The sequence below is a fragment of the Hyla sarda genome, chromosome 7, assembly GCF_029499605.1.
Source record: "Hyla sarda isolate aHylSar1 chromosome 7, aHylSar1.hap1, whole genome shotgun sequence".
Lineage (NCBI taxonomy): Eukaryota > Metazoa > Chordata > Amphibia > Anura > Hylidae > Hyla > Hyla sarda.
Window position 1 is genome coordinate 216,637,101 of NC_079195.1, and position 24,824 is coordinate 216,661,924.

A 24,824-nucleotide genomic window follows, 5' to 3' on the forward strand; every position below is an offset into this window, starting at 1 on the left:
AAATGTTCAAAAGAGAGAGCAGAAGAGTAAAGGCCGGGGAATCCTGGGGAGGAGTGAGAGAGAGATGTTAGCAGAGGATCGTCACTTTGTACTTCAGAGCAGACAGGAGCCAAATACCTGCGTCACCTACAAAGGATTAGACATCGCAAAAGAAATTACAGCTTCCTGCCCCATTCAAGGGACTTAAATAGTCGAAATGCACTTTCATTCCCAGTAGATTCATTTGAAATAGGAAGGAATTCTATACACGGCACCTGTGCGCAATTTATATTTCATGTTGCCGAATGTTCCTTTGCCTTTTATAACTTTTCCGTTTAACTCTTTGTGTGCGGTTTAGTGCTTATGTATTTACATTTTGTGTTGCCTTAGGTCTGACTAAACTCCTGCTCCCCCTTAAAGGGGTACTCCGGCCCTAAGACATCTTATCCCCTATATAAAGGATAGGGGATCAGATGTCTGATTGCTGGGGTCCCGCCCCCCGTGTGACGTAACTCCCCGCCCCCTTCAATGCAAGTCTATGGGAGGGGGCGTGACTACCGTCACGCCCCCTCCCATAGACTTGCATTGAGGGGGCGGGGCGTGACGTCACACGGGGCGGAGTTGTGAGGTCACGATACTCCATCCCCGTGGTCGGGAGGCATAAGACTTGGAGCCTCCAGCGCACAGGTGAGTACTGCATGCTGGATTGCGAGGGGGTCCCCAGCGGTGGGACCCCCGTGATCAGACATCTTATCCCCTATCCATAAGCAGTCTTAGGGCCGTAGTACCCCTTTAATCTAAATATGCCCGCCTCTTCATCAATACCAACCCCTTCTCATATAAACTCAACTCCTTCCTCTTTTGGCCCCACCTTCCCCCTTTATGCTCCACCCTTTTTTGTACATTTAGGGTGCGTTCACACTATAGTAACTTGCAGCGGGTTTCCTCATGCTAGTTACTAGTGTGTGAAGGCACCCTAAACATGGATACAGAGTGCCTATTTGTATATTTTAATAATCCCCGTACTGTGACATCACCGTGGACGGTGGAGTGGGGCCCCACTCCAGGTTTTGCTATTTGGCCCATGGATATATGTTACGCCCCCGGTCATCTATTATAAATGATCATAGATATTCTCCATCTTCCAAGCCTTGAATAAGCACAGATTCAAAAAGTTTTTATAAATTGTACATCTTGGCAAAACATTAACCTTTCGAATATACTTTACGATTAAATTTTATTATCTCCTTTTTACCAAAATCCTTTTCATAAAAAATACCACTAGGGGTCCCCACATCATCCAAAACATAATCCTGTCCGGCTGCAGCATCATCTTTGTCCCAGCTGAAGCACAGGCAGGGACAAAGTCCAGGAAGTGAGGGCGGGACTAGCACTCCTCTGTGCTCACTCCTGTCCTATCAGACTGCAGCATGATAACAGAAAGGAGGGGGTTACAGAACAGCCTGAAGTGATTGAATGAAGAGACCCAGCACAGCACAGCAGACTCAGGGAGGAAGTGAATGCATGATGAGTGAGGGTGGGCTCAGTGCTTGCCTCGGACACGCCCCTTTCTGAGCAGTGGATGTCAGAATGAGTGAGCAGCAGAACAGAGGGATTTTTGAGTCAAATACAGAAGCTAGAGTCATAAAAAAGAAATGTAAGGGATCTGCATGACCTAGTGAGTAACATCATTTAGCATTATGTTTTTTTCTGTGATATGACTCCTTCCTGAGCAGTGGATGTAAGAATGAGTCAGCAGCAGAACAGAGTAATTTATGAACCAAATACAGAAGGCACATATTACCCCCATTTAGGTAGTAGTAGCTGCAGCCCCCTTTAGGTAGTTCTAGTTGCAGGCTCCTTTAGGTAGTAGTAGTTGCAGCCCTCTTTAGGTAGTAGTAGTAGTTGCAGGCTACTTTAGGTCTTAGTAGTTGCAGCCTCTTTAAGTAGTAGTAGTAGTTGCAGGCTCCTTTAGGTAATAGTGGTTTCAGTCCCCATTTATGTAGTAGTAGTTGCAGCCCCTTTAGGTAGTAGTAGTTGCAGCCTCCTTTAGGTAGTAGTAGTTGAAGCCCCCTTTAGGTAATAGTAGTTGCAGTCCCTTTTAGGTAGTAGTAGTTGCCACCCCTTTTAGGTAGTAGTAGCAGTCCCCTTTAGGTAGTAGTAGCAGCAGCCCCCTTTAGGTAGTAGTAGCAGCAGCAGCTCCCTTTAGGTAGTAGTAGTTGCAGGCTCCTTTAGGTAGTAGTAGTAGTTGCAGGCTCCTTTAGGTAGTAGTAGTAGTTGCAGCCCCCTTTAGGTAGTAGTAGCAGCAGCCCCCTTTAGGTAGTAGTAGTAGTTGCAGGCCCCCTTTAGGTAGTAGTAGCAGCAGCCCCCTTTAGGTAGTAGTAGCCCCAGCCCCCTTTAGGTAGTAGTAGTTGCAGCCCCCTTTAGGTAGTAGTAGTTGCAGCCCCCTTTAGGTAGTAGTAGCCCCAGCCCCCTTTAGGTAGTAGTTACAGCCCCCTTTAGGTAGTAGTTACAGCCCCCTTTAGGTAGTAGTTACAGCCCCCTTTAGGTAGTAGTTACAGCCCCCTTTAGGTAGTAGTTACAGCCCCCTTTAGGTAGTAGTAGCCCCAGCCCCCTTTAGGTAGTAGTTACAGCCCCCTTTAGGTAGTAGTTACAGCCCCCTTTAGGTAGTAGTTACAGCCCCCTTTAGGTAGTAGTTACAGCCCCCTTTAGGTAGTAGTTACAGCCCCCTTTAGGTAGTAGTTACAGCCCCCTTTAGGTAATAGTAGACATGTAAGGAATTTGCCTGACCTAGTGAGTGAGCATTATTTTCGTGTCATATGACAGACACACTGGTGACTTTCTTGCACCTTCCTATTACCATCAATCACTGACACATTCCAGGTGTTTCTCATTGACTTCCAGGAAGGGATTAAACAGACACATCCAGGCTGCACTAATGACACGTCCCATTATAGGATGTTGCTCTAAGTAAACGTAGGAGTCGAAATTTAACTTAATGTTTAATGCCGGCAATTATACCTAAAGAATAATGAACCTATTAGATGGCAGAATTGCCAATTATTCTGCGGCTTATTGGAATACAGCTGCGAAGCCGTAATACAGCGGAATACTTAAGGATAGTTATTAAATAGAATAATGCATAGTGTTTATCCTCCAACAACCGAGGCTTCTCCTAAAACATAATGAGACTCCTGGATGTAACATCTGAGGCAGGAATACAGATCTCCGTAATTAAAGTCACCGAGCGAGGACGGGAGGCCCGGTGTCACCCAGAAATTACCTAATGGAAGGGGGCAGGCGAAAATTACATGTACAGAGTGAAGGGGAGGCCTGTCCTCTAATTCCAAAAAGATTTTTAGATCTGAGCTTCTTTGTGTTGACTTTGACTCCTCTAAACTTTAGAGAAGAAAAAAAAAAAAACAAGATTACAATACAATAGAAAGAAGATGAAAGACACTTATCTCCTGTTTAAAACCAGTGTTCCCTAACCAGTGTGCCTCCGGCTGTTGCAAAACTACGATTCCCAGCATGCCTGGACAGCCTTTGTAGTTTTGGTTTGGCCAAGTGAGGATAAGGGGGTCTAGGCCTTGTAAATTGGCTTAGCCCTGTCTCTGCCAGAGAGGCTTAAAGGGGTACTCCGCCCCCAGACATCTTCTCCCCTATCCTTTGGGGTGGGAGATGCAGGGTAGATGGAATTAGCCTAGGGGCAGATGGCATTAACCCCTTGTATTCGTGACGCCAGGGCAAGGTTTATCCTCAATACCACCCAAACGTATACCGCTGGATCCTGGGCTAGGCACGGGGGCAATAATGACTCCGACGCCAAGTAGCTTTACTGAGTGACAGATGGTACAGTCTATACAGTGTAGGCAGGCCCACGGAGGTGACCAGTGACCTCAGAGACCTTAAGGGCTTGCTGGGACTTGCAGTGGTTTTGGACAATTTAGTGCAGGCCACGTTGACTTGACAATAGATGACAGTGACTGACTTGACTTGAGCTATGACTTTATCCTACTTGTAGACTTGTGGCTGCAGACTTGACTTGAGGCTCCGATGACTCCAAACTCTTAGGCTCGACTGCACCTCAGCAAAGACTCAGGAACTAAGAGAGAGAAGAGACTCCTCCCTGGGCTTTTATGGTGGAGACTCTGGTGGGGTCCCATTGGTCACCCTTAAGTCACCTGGTCACTGATACCTCCTGGGTAACAATCACATGACAAATCACATGACAACTGGTGATCACATGTTAATCTTTCTTAAAGATATAACATTCTTATATACATAACATAGGGGATAATATACAATTTCAGTAGAATAGATGCAGGGGCCCAGGGGACACTGCAGGGAAGCTGCCTGATAAGACAGCAAGGGTACGGGGTAACAAATCCCGTACTAGGCCACCACACAAGTCTTTGGGAGGGGGGCGTGACAGTCGTCACGCCCCCTCCCATAGACTTGCATTGAGGGGGCATGGCCGTGTTGTCACAAGCAGGGAGTGGCCATGACGTTACAAGCCACCACCCCACATTGCCAGTCATCCAGCACAGGGCGCCAGATGTCTGGGGTGCCCCAGCCGAGATCACGGGAGTCCCCAGTGGCGGGACCCCCATGATCAGACATCTTATCTCCTATCCTTTTGATGTCTAGGGGCAGAGTACCCCTTTAATCCAATTTCAAGTTGCTAATCAAATCATCTCAGCTCTGGGTCGGCCACGGTAAACCACGGCACCATGTGGCATTTAGAAGATGTATTACCCAAGAACTGTCTCCAATCCACACTGAGAGAGTATCTGTTCCTACATTCCTGAGACCTGCTCTGAGAGGGAGAATAAAAGCTGTACAAGTGCTCTTCTGCCATCAATGGACTCTTTGTGGGCTTTCAGCTGGTATAAGTTCTATGTGGGTTACAAGTCACAAGCTTTTCACCTTACGCCCTGTAACACAGCTATTTAGTATATTCACCACAGTGAACTGTGACTCCCCCTTAGCTTCAAGTGCTCTTTAGCATTATTAGAGACGTCCCAACAGTATTTTTTGCTACTAAAGCTTCTTAAGGACTGTGTAACTTCTCACTACCTTGTGCAGGTAAAGTTGTTCCTGTCTTTCCAAGTTACTCACGTCATGTGCACATACCATCACAGGTAGACCAGCACCACCAAGACACCACATCATAGTGTAACCTGGAGTCATGGAATCCCAAATATTAAAGTTGTACTGGTCCACAGAGGGACAGGGTCCAACCAGGCCAAAAAGCCACCGAGACACAACAGACTCAGTTAGAGGGACCATGCTCCTTATGGGCACCACATGGGCATGCAGTCCATATGGCAGTCCATTAAGTGCCTAGAGGTTCATAATACAGACACACAGGGACCCATTCACTACACTAGTGGTCTCCAAACTGCGGCCCTCCATGTGTTGCAAAACTAAAAATCACAGCATGCCCGGACAGCCAACGGCTGTCCGGGCATGCTGGGATTTTCAGTTTTGCAACATCTAGAGGGCCACAGTTTTAAGACTGCTATAGAACCTTTATAGTTTAACTCCAACCTTTTGGCTACAAAGATTCTTTTAATGGCAGAAGAGCACTTGTACAGCTTCTCTCTCTTCTGGCTTTAAACGGGTACTCCGCTCCTAGACTTCTTATCCCCTATCCTTTGGAGGATTCCTCATTGCGGGGATGTCTCATTGCGGGGGTCCGGCCACTGGGACCCCCCCCCCCACACACACACACACACGATCTGAGAATAAATTGCACTCCGTGCTGGATGACAGGCAACCACAGCCGTCATGCCCCTTCCATTCAAGTCTATGGAAGGGGGCGTGACGGCGTGGTCCTGCCATACACCGGTGGTCTACCACATGTACTTTTGCTCCACAGCAGTCACGCCCCCTCCCATAGACAGGAATGGAGACGGCATGGTGAGACGTTACAAACAGGAAAGCCCCAAGCCGGCATTCTGAACACAAATGTTCAGAACGCCGGGGTGCAGGCCCGCGATCAGGCATATTATTCCCAACTCTTGATTGGATTTGTGTGCACCAGGCTGGGTGCGGATCCGTGCTGAGGGTGTATCGGTGGAATGAGCTGGACTTCATTCAATTGCACTTGTCACATATTATCCCCATACCTTTCACTAAGGATAAGATGTCTATGGACAGGGTACCCCTTTAAGATATTCCTCCATCTCAGGTATGCTGGGATTTGTAGTTCTGCAACAGCTGGGGGCACACACCGATTGGGACTGGTCTAGCAAGTTCACCAGCACTAACGGCCTGATGAGATGACCAGCTGGAGTGATCAAACACCTGACCCTCATCCAAGAGATTCATGGGAAATGCTGGGAGTAATAGTTTGGAAAAATCTGTAGGGCTGCCGTATGGAGACCACTGTGCTACAATGCCATAAGCGTCGGCACTTACAGTATGTAACAATTCATATTAGTCCAGTTTCCGGTGAAATTATAAATTGTCCCCTATCGATCCCATTAACACGCGAATATGCAAACGAATTGTGTTAAAAGATACAGAAGTGCAAGTGCATATTTATTGCAGGCGACAGATTGGTAGCGAGAGGCGATACATCACATGTCCCCGTGACACCGAGGAGCTTCTTTAAGTAGCAATATGTTTTCATAAGCGCCCATTTTACTGTGTTACCCGTGTCCTTATGACAAATATGCATTCCGGGGGATGGCGACACGCTTTTACTTGTACATATTACTTAAACAATGTTATCTTAAGTGGATACCTCTTAGGGATATGTTTGATGATGACAGCGCGCAGAATTACATCCTCCGGCTTGTCGTAGTAATGCTCACTAAGAGCCGCCTGCCTGAAGATGGATTTCTGCCTCCACAGTCACAAATATATTTTCATAGTATATAGAAGGCTCTATGCTATTTTCATTAAACAGCCTGAGAAGGTCGAGCCGGGAACCTATCCATTATATTCTGACAAATATTTATACCTTCATTTATTTAAAAAAAAAATAAAATAATTGAAAACATATTAAAGGGGTACTCCGGTGCTTAGCGTTCAGAACAAAATGTTCCGAACGTGATGTCACGGCCCCGCCTCCTAGTCACGCCCCGCCCCCTCAATGCAAGTCTATGGGAGGGAGCGTGGCGGCTGCCACGCTCCCTCCCATAGACTTGCATTGAGGGGGTGGGGTGTGACGTCACGAGTGGGGCGGGGCCGTGACATCACAAGCCCCCCGCGGTTAGGCGTTTGATAACTCTAGCTGGTCATCTAATCAGGCTCCTAGTGCTGGAAGTTACCCAGGTGAACATATTAGACAGTTTTTCCCAACCAGTGTGTCTCCAGTTGTTGCAAAACTACAGCTTTCAGCATTTCCCTTGAATCTTTAGGCTGAAAGTCAGGTGTTTGATCGCTTCAGCTTGTCATCTTATCAGTCTGCTAGTGATGAGGTTACCTAGGTGAACATATTAGACCACTGTTTTCCAACCAGTGTGCCTCCAACCAGTGTACTTACAGCATTTCCCATGAAACCTCTGGCTGAGGATCAGGTGTTTGATCACTTTAGCTAGTCACCTTTTCAGGCTGCTAGTGCAGGAGGTTACCCAGGTAAACTTCTTGGACCATTGTTTCCAAACCAATGTGCCTCCAATGGTTGCAAAACTAAAACTAGTCCTGGAGGACTAGTCCTGCTAGTCCTGGAGGTTATCCAGGCGAACTTATTAGACCAGTATTCCTCCAGCGGTTGCAAATCTACAATTCCCAGCATCCTCTATGAGTTCTTTGGCTGAGGGTCAGGTGTTGGATCACTTCAGCTGATAATCTAATCAGGCTGCTAGTGCTGCAGGTTACCCAAGTGAACTTATTAGACCAGTGTTCCTCCAGCGGTTGCAAAACTACAACTCCCAGCATCTTTTATGAATTCTCTGGCTGAGGGTCAGGTGTTGGATCACTTCAGCTGATAATCTAATCAGGCTGCTAGTCCTGGAGGTTATCCAGGCGAACTTATTAGACCAGTGTTCCTCCAGCGGTTGCAAAACTACAATTGCCAGCATCCTCTATGAGTTCTTTGGCTAAGGGTCAGGTGTTGGATCACTTCAGCTGGTAATCTTATCAGGCTGCTAGTGCTGCAGGTTACCCAAGTGAACCTATTAGACCAGTGTTCCTCCAGCGGTTGCAAAACTACAACTCCCAGCATCTTCTATGAATTCTCTGGCTGATGGTCAGGTGTTGGATCACTTCAGCTGGTAATCTAATCAGGCTGCTAGTGCTCGAGGTTCCCCAGGTGAACTTATTGGACCAGTGTTCCTTCAGCAGTTGCAAAACTACAACTGCCAGCATGCCCGGACAGCCGAAGGCTGTCCGTGCATGCTGGCAGTTGCAGTTTTGCAACAGCTGGAGGCACGCTGGATGGGAAACACTGTATTATAGCCTGACTATAATCTAGGGAGGGCTCCTCTGGCCAATTCACTATGAATTTGCAATATATTGGCTAAAAAGCCTGTGTGATTTATCAATAAATGTATTTGGATAAAACTAATTACGGCAGCGGATTTCTGCAGAATGGCGCGGCGGCCATAAGGACTGAATGGCGGCAGCTCCGTCAGATACTGTTCATTTTGTAAAATACTCACAGACACTTATTACCCATTCATTTGATCAATGTCTTTTAAAACACATTTCATCCTGGCAGGGAGTTTGCAGATATTTTTTTCGCAGCTTTTGAATTGAGATACTTAATGGGTTAGCGCTCAAAACGGCAACATTTTGTCATTCGCTGTGATTTGGGAGAAAATCCCTATTGACAGCAGAGAGAGAGAGAGAGAGAACTCCGCCATTAATTGTTCCAACGCATATCCGCCATATGCAGAATAGATCGGAGAGAGCACATGGGGAACAGGAGCGATGGAAAATTACAGCTTTATATCATGTAAAATGCCGTCATATAGCTTATATACCATCATATACCACATACATCATATACCATCATTTACCACATACCTCATATACCATCATATACCACATACCTCATATACCATCATATACCACATACATCATATACCACATACCTCATATACCATCATATATCATGTACCTCATATACCATCATATACCACATACCTCATATACCACATACCTCATATACCATCATATATCATGTACCTCATATACCATCATATACCATATACCATCATATACCTCATATATCATCATATACCATCATATACCACATACCTCATATGTCATCATATACCACATACCTCATATACCATCATATACCATATACCTCATATACCATGTACCTCATATACCATCATATACCATATACCTCATATACCATCATATACCATATACCTCATATATCATCATATACCATATACCTCATATATCATCATATACCATATACCTCATATACCATCATTTACCACATAACTCATATACCTTCATATACCACATACCTCTTATATCATCATATACCACATACCTCATATATCATCATATACCATCATATACCACATACCTCATATACCATCATGTATCATGTACCTCATATACCATCATATACCATGTACCTCATATACCATCATATACCATATAAACCATCATATATCACATACCTCATATACCATCATATACCACATACCTCATATATCATCATATACCATATACCTCATATACCATCATTTACCATATACCTCATATACTATCATATACCATATAAACCATCATATACCACATACCTCATATATCATCATATACCACATACCTCATATACCATCATTTACCACATACCTCATATATCATCATATACCATATACCTCATATACCATCATATACCACATATATCATCATATACCACATACCTCATATATCATCATATACCATATACCTCATATACCATCATATACCACATACCTCATATACCATCATATACTATATACCTCATATACCATCATTTACCATATACCTCATATACTATCATATACCATATAAACCATCATATACCACATACCTCATATACCATCATATACCACATAACTTATATACCATCATTTACCACATACCTCATATATCATCATATACCATATACCATCATATACCATATAAACCATATACCATCCTATACCATATAAACCATCATATACCACATACCTCATATACCATCATATACCACATACCTCATATATCATCATATACCACATACCTCATATACCACATACCTCATATACCATCATATACCTCATATACTATCATATACCACATACCTCATATAACATCATATACCACATACCTCATATAACATCATATACCACATACCTCATATACCATCATATACTACATACCTCATATACCATCATATACCATATACCATCATATACCACATACCTCATATAAAATCATATTCCATTATATACCACATACCTCATATACCATCATATACCACATACCTCATATACTACATACCTCATATACCATCATATAGCATCATATACCACATACCTCATATACCATCATATACCATATACCTCATATTTCCTCATATATCATGTATCTCATATACCATATAAACCATCATATACCACATACCTCATATACCATCATATACCACATACCTCATATACCATATACTTTATATACCATCATATACCATATACCTCATATACCATTGTGGTGGCCAAGTACGGGAGGTGTTACCCTGTTCTCCTGCTGTCCTGTCAGGCAGCCTCCTTCAGTGTCCCCATGGCCCCCTGCACTTGTTTGCCCATTGTAAATATGTTTTACCATGTAAAGTGTTATAAAATGTAATGTGATATGCCATGTGATTGTTACCCAGGAAGTACCAGTGACTGGGTGATCCCAAGAGTGACCTACGGGGCTCCCTGCTAGTCTCCCCCATATAAGCCCTGGGTGGAGCTTCTCTCTTAGCTCTTGCTTCCTGCTGAGGTCAGTCGTGCCTAGTGTGTGTGTCCAGAGTGTTGGAGACCTCAAAGTCAAGTCCTGCAGCTACCATCAATTCAAGTCCTGCAGCCACTATCAAATCAACATTTATACTGGGGGAGCAGATCCTGCCATAGCAACAGACCACAAGGGCAGGATTTGCTCCCCCAGTATAAATGTGGGGAAACCGCTACCTAATGTGGGAAAACTACTACCTAATGTGGGAAAACTGCTACCTAATATGGGGAAATTGCTACCTAATGTGGGGAAACAGCTTCCTAATGTGGGGAAACTGCTAGGAGGAACTGCTACCTAATGTAGGAAAACTGCTAGCTAATGTGGGAAATTGCTATCTAATGTGGGGAAACTGCTACCTAATGTGTGGAAAATGCTACCTAATGTGGGAAAACTCCTTTCTAATGTGGGGAATCTATGTGAAAAATGGTCAGTAATGACACCCAAACCACCTGCCTAACATTGTGTAGGCACCCCCCCCCCCCACCACCACCACCACCACCATGTTGAAAGGTCTGGTTCATTGAGGTATGGACAACACACGACCTCTAAAGATGACCAGTGGTATCTGCTCCAAGATGTTGGAAGCAGATCCTGTAAATTTTGAGGTGCGGCCTCCATGGATGGGACTTGTTTCCCTAGCTCATCCCACATATGATCGATCAGACTGGGGAATATGGAGGCCAAGTCACCACCCTGATCTCTTTGTCATGTTCCTCGTTTCTGAACAATGCCTGCAGTGTGGCCAGGGAGGATTATCCTGGTAAAAGACGTCACTGCCATAGTGGGGTCCTCACTAGGTCGTGCAGATTCTTTTCGTCTCTTTTTTATTTGTCTAGCTTCTGTATTTGTCTCACAAATCTCTCTATTCTGCTGCTCACACTTTCTGACATCCACTGCTCAGAAAGGGGCGTGTCCGAGGCAAGCACTGATCCCGGCCTCACACACCATGCATTCACTTCCTCCCTGAGTCTGCCGTGCCGTGCTGGTTCTCTTCATCCAATCACTGCAGGCTGCTCTGTAACTTCCTCCTCTCTGTTTTCATGCTGCAGTCTGATAGGACAGGAGTGAGCACAGAGGAGTGCTAGTCCCGCCCTGACTTCCTGGATTTGGTCCCAGCCTGTGCTTCAGCTGGGACAAAGATGATGCTGCAGCCAAACAGGATTATGTTCTGGATGGTATGGGGACCCCTAGTGGCCTTTTTTTTTTTTTTTTTTTTTATAAGCCATGATTTCTGTAAAAAGGAGACAAAATTGTATGATGTATATTAGAAAGGTTAATGTTTTGCCAAATGTACAACATATAAATAGTTTTTGAAGCTGACAGTGCCCGATTAAAGCTTTACCATTCTGGTGTTTAGATTCAAGTGCAAGGAAGTGTTTTCCACTTGCAGAGATTCCGGGACTGAGGAGACTAATTGAAACGGAATTAGTCAAGTAGGTCAGCCTTCTGTAAGGGACAACATCTTCATAATACAATTTACGATGGAGCTCGTCACAAATCGTATGTATGAGCCCATGATATTAAAGGGATACTCCGCCCCTAGACATCTTATCCCCTATCCAAAGTATAGGGGATAAGATGTTTGATTGCAGGGGTCCCGCTGCTGGGGACCTTTGCAATCTCCCTGCTGCACCTGGCATTCCTTTAGAGTGTCAGGTGCAGCACCGGAGGCTTGTGACGTCAAGGCCACGTTCCGCTCATGAGGTCACGACCACGCCCCCTCAATGCAAGTCTATGGGAGGGGGCGTGACTGCCATCAGGCCCATCCCATAGACTTGCATTGAGGAGGCGTGGCCGTGACCTCACGAGCGGGGTGTGGCCATAACATTACGAGCCTCCGCGTTGCCAGTCATCCGGCAGGAAGCGAAGTTCCAGCTGCTGGACCCCCGTGATAAGACATCTTATCCCCTATCCTTTGGATAAGATGTCTAGGGGCGGAGTACCCCTTTAAGGATGCAGTTCGCAACTCCACCACTACTGACCTTTCGTGTTTCACGGGCAACAAGACAATCCTAGAACTAGAGTCCACTTTTAAGCCAGTGGGGCCATGTCATATACCAGCTCCCTGACTACAACCCCTGACCCCGTGAAGTTCCAACACTGTCACCCTTCATGTCCTGAGCCTGGACCTGGTCTTATTCCGTATTCTTTATCTCTTTCTACAGTGAACAGAATATTAATGTCCTCGCGACAGCTGTGTGTTTCCAGGGAGCCATTTTTGCCACATTGTACCGTTAATAGATGATGGCAGGTGAGGCGTATATTCATTCCAATAAAATTCACCCTGCAGATAATAATGGATAATAAATGACATCCATCATAAATTATTTATATTACAATCTGATGGTGGCAGAAGCCATTCGAGTCCTTGGCAGGTAGATGTGCATTCAGTACACAACAAATCTTACTCTCTCAAAAAAAGAGACTTCATTAGGTGACATGGACGGGTCAGGTACAAAAGGGTTCGAGTACTATGGAGATGGTGGCAAAAGGTTTTCTTTTATCAGCTTTCCTTCTGATGGTTTAGATTTTACTGTGAAGGTAATAATGATGTGGCTCAATCCTACTTTTCTGTGACTGACTAGGCTCTTTAGGAGCAGAGTTAGACTCTGACTAGACTGAATCGTTTTTTGTGGGTCCAGTCCTCTGGGGAGACTCTTCCCTCAGCCTTTTCAGAGGTTTCTGCATAGAAACTGACTGGGGAGCATGTCATGTGACCAAAGATTCACTCATCTTATTCAGGATATGCAAATTCTTAACCCTGACACAGCTGGTATACCTCAGTTTATGCTATAATGGCAGTGTATGTAAGTGAATTTACAATACCCCACACACAGATTTGGGCAGTAGAAGGTTTCCTCGGCCACACAACTACTTTAATATTTTGTATATATATATGTATATACACCCGCTATTGGAAGGGTTGCCTATAGCAGCTAGATATACAAGTGGATTCCCTGACAACCACACCACATAAAATATACCGCAATTTATTATAATGTAGTCCAGCGCTCAAAAATAGGACTTAATTGTATATATTATGAATACTACAATATCAGTCTGTATAGTACGAAGTATATGTACTTGAGTGTACCTTAATTGCATAATATAGCGATATATGCTTTCTATAGAATTAATACAAGGAAAGCAGGTGCATGTCTTTTTTCAAATTTTTTCATTCAGTACGGCATATGAACCACATGAACTACAGTCACAGAATTATCCCACAAAAATTGTAAGTACATATACTTCATACTATACAGACGTATATTGTAGTATTCATAATATATACAATTAAGTCCTATTTTTGAGCGCTGAAATACATTATTCTTATATTTTGTAGCTGAGGCACAGGTACTGGGACACTACAAACATACCCTCTTAAGATAATCCGTCCTCAGCAATGTTGTTGGAGGGTGGTAGCTGAGCTAAAAACAATGTAAAGTGGTAAGTCCTATGGTATAGCCTCTAGTTTAGGGCTAGTTAACCCTGGCACGGCTAGAACAAAGCCTTCTAATACTATTTTCTAGTTGGGCCATGTGTACTGGGACACTGCAGTATCCACAAGATAATCAGCCACAATGTCATCCATAAACTTTTAGCTATGTTGCCCTCATAAAACTGTCAACCTTGGTAACACCATAACCATGCTTCCCAGAATCCTGTCAACAGGATCTTTACAACCGTAAATAAAAACAAAGTGCGAAACAACCTTTTTTTTTTTTTCATGTGTCATATTAGGTATTTCGTGGTCTAGCAATAATCTAGTTACAGTATAGCCAGCATTACATGGAAAACTTAAAAGGAGGGAAAAAAATTCAGATCAACTGGTGCCAGATACAGATCTGCAAATGACTTCTATTTAATATTTTCATTTCTTTTAGTACTTATCAGCTTCTGTATACCCTGCAAGAAGTTGTGTAGTTCTTTCCAGTCAGGCACGGTGCTCCCTACTGCCATCTGTGTCCATGTCAGGAACTGTCCAGAGCAGGAGAGATTCGCTATGGGGATTTGCTCCTAGTCTGGACAGAAGAGCCAGCAGAAAGTACTGTCTCAGATTGGAAAGAATGACATGACTTCATCCAGGACATACAGCAGCTGATAAGTACTGGAAGACATAAAAATATGCTATAGACGTAATTTGCAGATCTGTAGAACTTTCTGGCTCCAGTTGATCTGAAAACATTCTTTTTCTTCTGTAATACCCATTTAAAGCTCCTTGGCCATATAACATAAGTGTCTTTTTATGTGGCAGAAGAGTCTGTGGAACCCCTCGGGTACCACTGCTACGTCTGCACCCCCAATAGCTATGCCCCAGTTCTGTACAGCTACCAGCTTATCCAGAGACACTTTCGTTTCGTTCTGATTCAGTTAAATTTACTATACTCTCACTCCTGCCTGTATTTTTAGCCATGTACTGACTCATTTGTTTAGCTTTTAACCTTGTCCTGTTTGTTTAGTGATACAGTGATCCCTCAACTTACAATGGCCCCAACATACAATAGCTTCAACATACATTTCTGGACCATTGTGACTTGAAACCAGACTTAACATACAATGTACAGACAGTCCAGATTTGTGAAACATGTCAATGGCTGGAAGAACCGACCAATCAGAATGGGCATTCACTGGTAAAACCCCTGTATTACTAAAGCGTATGCACTGAATTCCTGTCTGGTAGCGCCCCCTACAGTACAAGGAGGTATTACATGTTCTGTACTCTTTACCTGTATTACTGAAGTGTATGCACTGACTGATGTCTGGTAGCGTCCCCTACAGTACAGAGAGGTATTACATGTTCTGTACTCTTTACCTGTACCAGGATTAGCTGCTCCTTTTGACACCAGGTGAGGGCGGCTCCATGTTACATTTTTAGGACACTGTGTACTGTACAGGACCCTGAAGAAGCTCCTGTCCTCTACATAGACAGTGATTACAGCTCCCAGCAGATCTTTATTACTTTTATATGTAAGGATTTGCTTTATCTATATTAGTTATTTACTTATTTTTCTTTAATCCTCATATTTTCTAGAACCAATTACCAGGTTTCCATAGAGTTATGGTCTAAACATACAATGGTCGTCCAATATCCAATTAATATTGTAACTTGAGGGACACTGTATCTGTCTGTACTCTGCTTGATTTAGTAATGTCTAGTTTGTGTTAGTAACTTGTTTCTTGTCTTATATTCATACCTGTTTGCGTTTTGGATTCCTCCATGATTAGTTCTTGATCCATAGCTTGTTGCTTTGCCTCTATCCTGGTGTTTGGTTTTGTACCTGTGTTTTGTCTTATGTCAATTAGTATCCAGTATCTACTTGCCCATATAGTGTTGAGACTTCATTTAACTTGAGACGGTTGTCTGTACGCTATACACCTGCCGCTATGTTTCCCTGATATCTATTTGTTCCTACTTTGCTTTCTTGCGATTATATATTATGCTGTTTCCCTGTCTGTTTGTTATAACTTGTTACCTTTAGTATCCTGACCACGTACTGTGTTCTGTTTGTTGTTTTGACTTCACGCCTCTGCACCTTAATTCAGCGGAGCAACTGGCGTCCAGTTGTAGAAGGACTGCTTAAGGAGGTAAGGCAAGTATGCAGCGAAAGGGGTTCTGGGTGGGCTCAGGGACGCTTTATTCCCTGCCCTACGTTACGTGACATATGTATTACCAGGTAAAACCAGTCACAACCACATTACAATAAGAGATACATCTGACATGTTTTGGCAATAATGCCTTGGTTGATATCTACGAATCAGGCATAACGCATCCGATTCACCTCTTTTTCTCATGTGGTTGCGACCTGTTTTCAACTGACAATAAATATTTCGAAAAAGCAAGTTTGTGCTGTAATGTTAAACTTAGGTTTGTGTTGACACTGAGAATTTTGAACGGAATCTCTGCTCGTAGAACTCCGCGAGCGGAGATTCCACCTGGCCGCTGCCACCACCATGGACAGCAATACAGCCGCTGAGCTTCCTTAGTGTGAATGGGTCTTGCGAAAGACCCATTCACACTGATGTTAATGTTCACTGTGCGGAACTACAGCGGTCCCTCAAGTTACAATATTAATTGGTTCCAGGACGACCATTGTATGTTGAAACCATTGTATGTTGAGACCATAACTCTATGGAAACCTGGTAATTGGTTCTGAAGCCCCAAAATGTCATCCAAAATAGGAAAAAGTGAGGATTAAAGAAAAATAAGTAAATAACTAATAAAGATAAAGCAAATCCTTACATATAAATATAAGAAAGATCTTCTGGGAGCTGTAATCTGTAATCACTGTCTATGTAGAGGACAGGAGCTTCTTCAGGGTCCGGTACAGTACACAGTGTCCTAAAAAACGTAACATGGAGCCGCCCTCACCTGGTGTCCAAAGGAGCAGCTAACCCTGGCACAGGTAAAGAGTACAGAACATGTAATACCTCCCTGTACTGTAGGAGGCGCTACAAGACATCAGTCAGTGCATACGCTTCAGTAATACAGGTAAAGAGTACAGAACATGTAATAATTCCCTGTACTGTAGGGGGTGCTACCAGACACCAGTCAGTGCATGCGCTTCCGTAATACAGGTAAAGAGTACAGAACATGTAATACCTCCCTGTACTGTAGGGGGTGCTACCAGACACCAGTCAATGCATGCGCTTCAGTAATACAGGGGTTTTACCAGTAAAATGCCCATTCTGATTGGTCCGTTCTTCCGTTTCACAGATCTGGACTGTCTGTAGCATTGCATGTTGAGATTGACACGTTTCACAGATCTGGACTGTCTGTAGCATTGCATGTTGAGTCTGGTTTCAAGTTACAATGGTCCAGGAAAGACCATTGTATGTTGAAACTATTGTATGTCGAGGCCATTGTATGTTTAGGGATCACTGCAGTGTGAACATACCCTAAAGCATTAGGATAACTTACCTCAACTTCTGGAGTGCGGTAAAATATCTTACCGCGCCAAGGATCACTATGGGGCCGGCTACATCTGTATTTCGACCAAGTATGAGGCTCCTCTTCTGGAGATATCATGAAGATAGAGAAAAGCTTCTTCCATATCTGCAGCCTGTTTACATAGAGAGCGCACGGCGGGTAAATAGAGGGTTATTGCGGTATTGTGCTCGGAATAGATATCCATGGAAGTGTAGTTATTGGGGACAGGAGGTGATGTTTCCAATCTCACTCAATGGGATGCCCAGAACATAAACCTTTTCTCTGCCCTTGCTGGCATCAAATTGATGTATCCACAGAGCGAAAGCGGAAAAAAAAAAAGGGACCGCATTCCGCCACGAGGTTGGTAAATGAGATTTATTGTAATAAAGCCGTAGCCGGCGCAGCTCTCGGAGAGGCGGCGGAGAGCGGCACAGCAGGTGAGAAGGGTTCATGTTAATTGGAAAGTGCTTAATGAAAACAGTTGTATATCCACTTTCTTTTATCACAGTTGCCGAAGCCTGAGAAATCTTCTCTATCGCCGCGTCCATATGAGCCGACTGCGAGAACCAATTTCGCTTTCATGTTCGAAAAAAAAAAAATCCAACAGGCCGCGGTTTACTTTACATACCGACCGGCTGCCGACAAGGTTAAAGGTGTTGAGTTCAATTCAATATTTTATTGCTTTATGTCTAAGAACTTTCCTTGAAGAGGTTTAGCCGGAAGATTGCAGCAAATGCCGGTCTAATTACTTCATAAAGGAATATTCAAGGTTTCGAGAAATAAAAATTTTGCTTCGCATAACGACATTGTATCATTTTCTAAAGTCGTTTTTTTTTTTTATCAATTCCTTATGGTTTTCAAGATCTCTGCTAGCTGTCATCCTATAGAACAGAGCTCTCCAAACTGTGGACCGTCAGATGTTGCCAAACTACAACTCCCAGCAAGCCCGGACAGCCGTTGGCTGTCCGGGCTTGCTGGGAGTTGTAGTTTTGCAACATCTGGCGGTCCACAGTTTGGAGTCCACCTTTGGACTATGTTCACATGGCAGAATTTTGGATTGAAATTCCGCTTGGAAAATCCCATTCCCATTGTTTATGTGCACACAGGAAGAGGAAAAGTTGACCAGTCGCCCATAGCAACCAATCAGATCGCTTCTTTCATTTTTCAGAGGCCTTGCTGAAAATGAAAGAAGCCATCTGATTGGTTGCTATGGGCAACCGGCCATCTTTTCTTCACAAGTTTTGATCAATCTCTCCTCAGTGTTTTTGCACCAAATCTTCAACAATATAATACAGATTATATTAAAGTTTGCCTTTTATTATTATTAAAAAAACTTTTCATATATCATAGAGGAATATGAAAGATTTTATTGGTTGGTTTCTAAGTGTTCATGTGATGTCCCAGTACGGGATATGCATCCCACAGTCCTATCAGCTTGAGTCCCTGCACGTCCCCAGGGTTCACCTGCACTGTACCCCCATAATGTTATTAGTTGTACATTGAATGTAAAGGACCTTTGATATGGTCACATGGTCATTAGTCACATGATAATGGTTGACACATCTTAAAGGAGATGTCCGGTACGGACTATTCCTATTCTATCCTGCCCGGGCTGCAGAAAAAATAGAAAACAAACTTTCACTTACCTTCCTACGTTCCCCCGGAGCTCCGCTACAGCTGATTGGTCGACCGGGCTGCCTGCTTCCTACTTCCTTTAGCCCGGACGTCACACGGCGCTTCAGCCTATCACTGGCCAAGGCGGGACATCGCTGCGGCCGGTGATAGGCTGAAGCGCCGTGTGACGTCCCGGGCTAAAGGAAGTAGGAAGCAGGCAGGCCGACTGATCAGCTGTTGCGGAGCTCCGGTGGAACGTAGGAAGGTAAGTAAAAGTTTGTTTTCTATTTTTTTTGAACCCCGGGCAGGATAGAATAGGAATAGTCCGTACCGGACATCTCCTTTAAAGTCACATGTTTTGTTACCCAGAGAGCACCAGGTGACCCGCAGCTAGCCTATGGGCTTCTTGCACAGCCCCCCCCCCCCCTTATAAGGAAGGGAGGAGCTGCAATCTCTCTCTCTCTGATCATTCATTGCTCTTAGATCCTGAGGTCAAGTCCAGTCCAGACGTCTCTGATCCAGTGTCCAGCACATCTTGAGGCCTCAAGCCTAAATTACAGCCACAAGTCAGTAAGTCAAGTCATCTCTGTCTGCTGTCACTATCATCAGTCAAGTCTATTATAGTCAGCGGGGCTGTGCTAGACTCTGTCAAAGTCACTGCAAGTCCCAGCAAGCTGCGAGGTCCCCTGTGTTATTGGTCACCTCTCTGGGATCCTGGCCGAGCTGTAAAGACTGTTACAATCTGTCTACCTCAGTAAAACTACCATTAACCCAAAACCTGGCTTTGGACTATTATTTGCCCTGCCTAACTAGTACTAGAGGTGCTACAGATTGGGTGGTTCTTGGTTAAAACCACGCCCTGGTGTCACGAACATTTAGGGGTTAACACCATCTGCCTCATACACCTCACATCGCACCCCCGTGGCGCACCACATTCAGAACCCCCAGTTCAGATCAGTAGTACGAGCCAGGAGAAGAGCGCACTGAGCACATTCGGACGTGTCATGTGACCAGGAAAATCCAAATATCAAAATCCGACTGTTTCAGCCCTCTAATGAAAGAGGGTTGGACTTGTTGGACCTTTTTAGTAATTTATACATAGAAACTAGCTAGGGTGAGACATGTGACCAATGTTCCATGAATTCTTACACATGCTGCTGCAGATTTACATGCAGTTCTGCCATAAAGCCCTTATCAAAAGTAGCCTTAGAGCAGTGGTCTCCAATCTGAAGAGCTCCAGATTATGCAAAACTACAACTCCCAGCATGCCCGGACAGCCAACGACTGTCTGGGCATGCTAGGAGTTGTAGTTTTGCAACATCTGGAGGTCTACAGGTGACGGACCACTGCCATAGAGCAATGCTTTCCAAACTGTTCCAGGTTAAACCCCCCCCAGAGGACGAGGGGGCACTCCCTCCATCTGGAGAAGAAAAGGTTTAGTCTAAAGGGGCAACACGCCTTCTTTACCGTGAGGACTGTGAATTTGTGGAACGGTCTACCTCAGGAACTGGTCACAGCAGGAACAATTAACAGCTTTAAAACAGGGTTAGATACATTCCTGGAACAAAATAACATTAATGCTTATGCAGAATTATAAAACTACATCCCTTCCCCTTATCCCCTTACACCCTTCACTTCAATCCCCTGGTTGGACTTGATGGACGTATGTCTTTTTTCAACCATACTAACTATGTAACTATGTAACTAAAACTGCAATTCCCAGGATGCTTTGACTGTGAAAGGCCGCAAGATCATGTTGGGAGTTGTAGTTTTACCAGTTTGTTTTTCTTTATATTTATGTAAGAAAAAAAAAACATATGGCTGCACTACAGCATTAACCCCTGCATTGCCTTGACTCAGGCCAGAGAATAAGCGCCCTTGACTTTAGTTTGATTTACCCGAAATAAAAACCTATCGAAACAATGATAAAAATAGATTATTACTCTATTATTTGCCTCATCTCTCTAATTGCATCCGCATAATCTGCAGAATTGAGAGGTAATGAGCGATATTTCTTTAAAACACATTAAACAATACTGTCAAAATGCTAATTTATTCATTAAGTATAAATGAGGTTGGTAAATATTCATGAAGTGTTGCTTGCTGGGGTATAATTAATCCCACGGACTATATGTCCAATACCATTTAGAAGTGCGGGGGGGGGGGGGGGGAATATTCCTCCGCAGACAGATCACAACCCAGGGAGCGAGGAGAAGACATTACACCCGTCTCTACAGCGGATAGAGCGTCTCTTGTGTTTGTCTACAAAACCATATAGTACAGGGGAATATTTTTAAAAAGCTTGTTCACTTGAAGTGGAATTCCAGTATTGCTGCGGCGGCATGATATACTTTTAAAATTCTGTACTGAAATTCAGTAGCCCGCTGCTAAAGCGAGCAGTATAGGAACTATCCGCAGTCACCTAGATTGGCATGGGACGTCCGACAATTCCACAGACCGTTGGCTTCAGCAGCGGGCTACGGTTTTTGCCGGAAGTTTTAAAAGTGTAAAGTGTACCCTGCCGCCGCAGCAGCATTGTCCTGACGCTTTGAAGGGGAATATTTTAATAGAGCTTGTTCAATTAAAGGGGTACTCCACCCCTAGACATCTTAATCCCTATCTCCTGTCTGATCACAGGGGTCCCAGTGGCAGGATATCTGCTGCGGCACCCCAGTCATCTGGTGCCAAATGACTAGTGCTGCGGCACGGGAGGCTCTTGACATCACAGACACTCCCCCCCCCCACCTCGTGACATCACGCCCTCCCTCTTAATGCAAGTTTATGGGAGGGCCGCCACGCCCCCTCCTATAGACTTGCATTGAGGGGGTGTGCGTGACATCACGAAGAGGCGTTGGATGATGTCACAAGCTTCCAGCGCCACAGCCGGCGTTCTAAACGAATGCTGGGTGCTGCAGGGAGATCGCGGGGGGTCCCAGCGGCAGGACCCCCGCAATCAGGCATCTTATACCCTATCCTTTGGATAGGGAATAAAATGTCTAGGGGTGGAGTACCCATTTAACACCTTAATGACTCAGGGTGGCACATGTATGTCCTGGCGCGCAGGCCGGGTGTATGAAGCATCTCACAAGCAGAGCGAGGAGAAGAGATTACCACCCCCCCCCCCCCCTCTCTAAAGTGGACAGAAAGTCTCTTGTTTTTGTCTAAAAAACCTCATAGTACACGGGAGTATTGTAAAAGAGCCTGTTCACCTGACATGTAACCACAATGCTGCTGTGGCGGTAGGATACACGGTTAAAACTCTCGTAAACTCTGTATTCCACTGCTAAAGCGAGCAGAATCGGAATTGTCAGCAGTCCCATAGAGTTTTGACAATTCCACACACTGTCTGCTTCAGCAGCGGGCTACAGATATGCCGTACGTAATAAAAGTGTATCCTACCGCCGCAGCAACATTGTAGTTACACTTTGAAGGGGAATTATGTTACTGGTCCTTGAGGGGGGCTTATCAGGACGTCCGCATCGTGATTGCGGGGTCCCAATAAGCTTTCATAATGGCCGGAGGGCCTTCACGTACCTCACTGTGTCGTCCGCTCGTTGATCTGCTTCTTCAGGATACGAAAACTATTGACCCCTCCACTCACCCTACAACATGACAGTCTTCGGCTGTCGCAAAACTACAACTCCCATCATGCTGGAAGTTGAAGTTTTGCCACAGTTGAGGAGCCATAGTTCGGGGAACACTGTATTAGGTCAATGGACTCCAAACTGTTGCACAATTATAACTCTCAATTTGGGAACACTTCCATCAGCAAAAATTTACACCCCCTTAACCCCTTAAGGACTCAGGGTTTTTCCGTTTTTGCACTTTCGTTTTTTCCTCCTTACCTTTTAAAAATCATAACCCTTTCAATTTTCCACCTAAAAATCCATATTATGGCTTATTTTTTGCGTCGCCAATTCTACTTTGCAGTGACATTAGTCATTTTACCCAAAAATGCACGGCGAAACGGGAAAAAAAATCATTGTGCGACAAAATCGAAAAAAATACGCCATTTTGTAACTTTTGGGGGCTTTCATTTCTACGCAGTGCATATTTCGGTAAAAATTACACCTTATCTTTATTCTGTAGGTCCATACGGTTAAAATGATACCCTACTTATATAGGTTTGATTTTGTCGCACTTCTGGAAAAAATCATAACTACATGCAGGAAAATTTATACGTTTAAAAATGTCATCTTCTGACCCCTATAACTTTTTTATTTTTCCACGTATGGGGTGGTATGAGGACTCCTTTTTTGCGCCGTGATCTGAAGTTTTTATCGGTATGATTAAATATACGTCCTGCGTCGTTAAGGGGTTAAAGGGGTACTCCGGTGGAAAACTTTATTTATTTAATTTTTTTTAATCAACTGGTGCCAGAAATTTAAACAGATTTGTAAATGACATCTATTAAAAAATCTTAATCCTTCCAGTACTTATTAGCTACTGAATACTACAGAGGAAATTCTTTTCTTTTTGGAACACAGAGCTCCCTGCTGAATCACGAGCACAGTGCTCTCTGCTGACATCTCTGTCCATTTTAAGAAATGTCCGGAGTAGGAGAAAATCCCCATAGCAAACATATGCTGCTCTGGACAGTTCCTAAAATGGACAGAGATGTCATCAGAGAGCACTGTGCTCATGATGTCAGCAGAGAGCACTGTGTTCCAAAAAGAAAATAATTTCCTCTGTAGTATTCAGCAGCTAATAAGTACTGGAAGGATTAAGCTTTTTTTTAATAGAATTAATTAACAAATCTGTTTAACTTTCTGGCACCAGTTAATTAAATAAATAAAAATAAAAAATGTTTTCCACCGGAGTACCCCTTTAAAAAAATGTCTGGACCAGGATAAAGACATTGGGGGAGATTTACTACTGCTGTGAGAATACCTAGGTCTGTACAGCATTGTTTCCCAACCAGGGTGCCTCCAGCTGTTGCAAAATTACAACTCCCAGCACGCCCGGACAGCCTTTGGCTGTCTGGGCATGCTGGGAGTTGTAGTTTTGCAACAGCTGGAGACACCTTGCTCTGCTATGGACAATGCTGAGTGTTTCTCTTTACCCCGGTATATTTGCTAGTGACAGCCCGAGTGATGGAGAGAAATGTAAATGTCAGTGCAGGAAAATCTCTCCAACCGACCGGCCTACGTGTACAGGTAAAGGTTATCTGCGCTCGTAATGGTCGCATTGCGCCACTTTTTACCATTATATTCCAGGTTCAGCTGTGCAGAACTGGGAGCGATCAAACATTTATGAGTCTCAGGCAGATTACACTAGAACAGCAGCTAAGGGGGAATACACCTCACATACGGGGGTCCTGACTTCTTCATGTTTATCCAGTGTTTCATTTTTAATACGTGAAAAT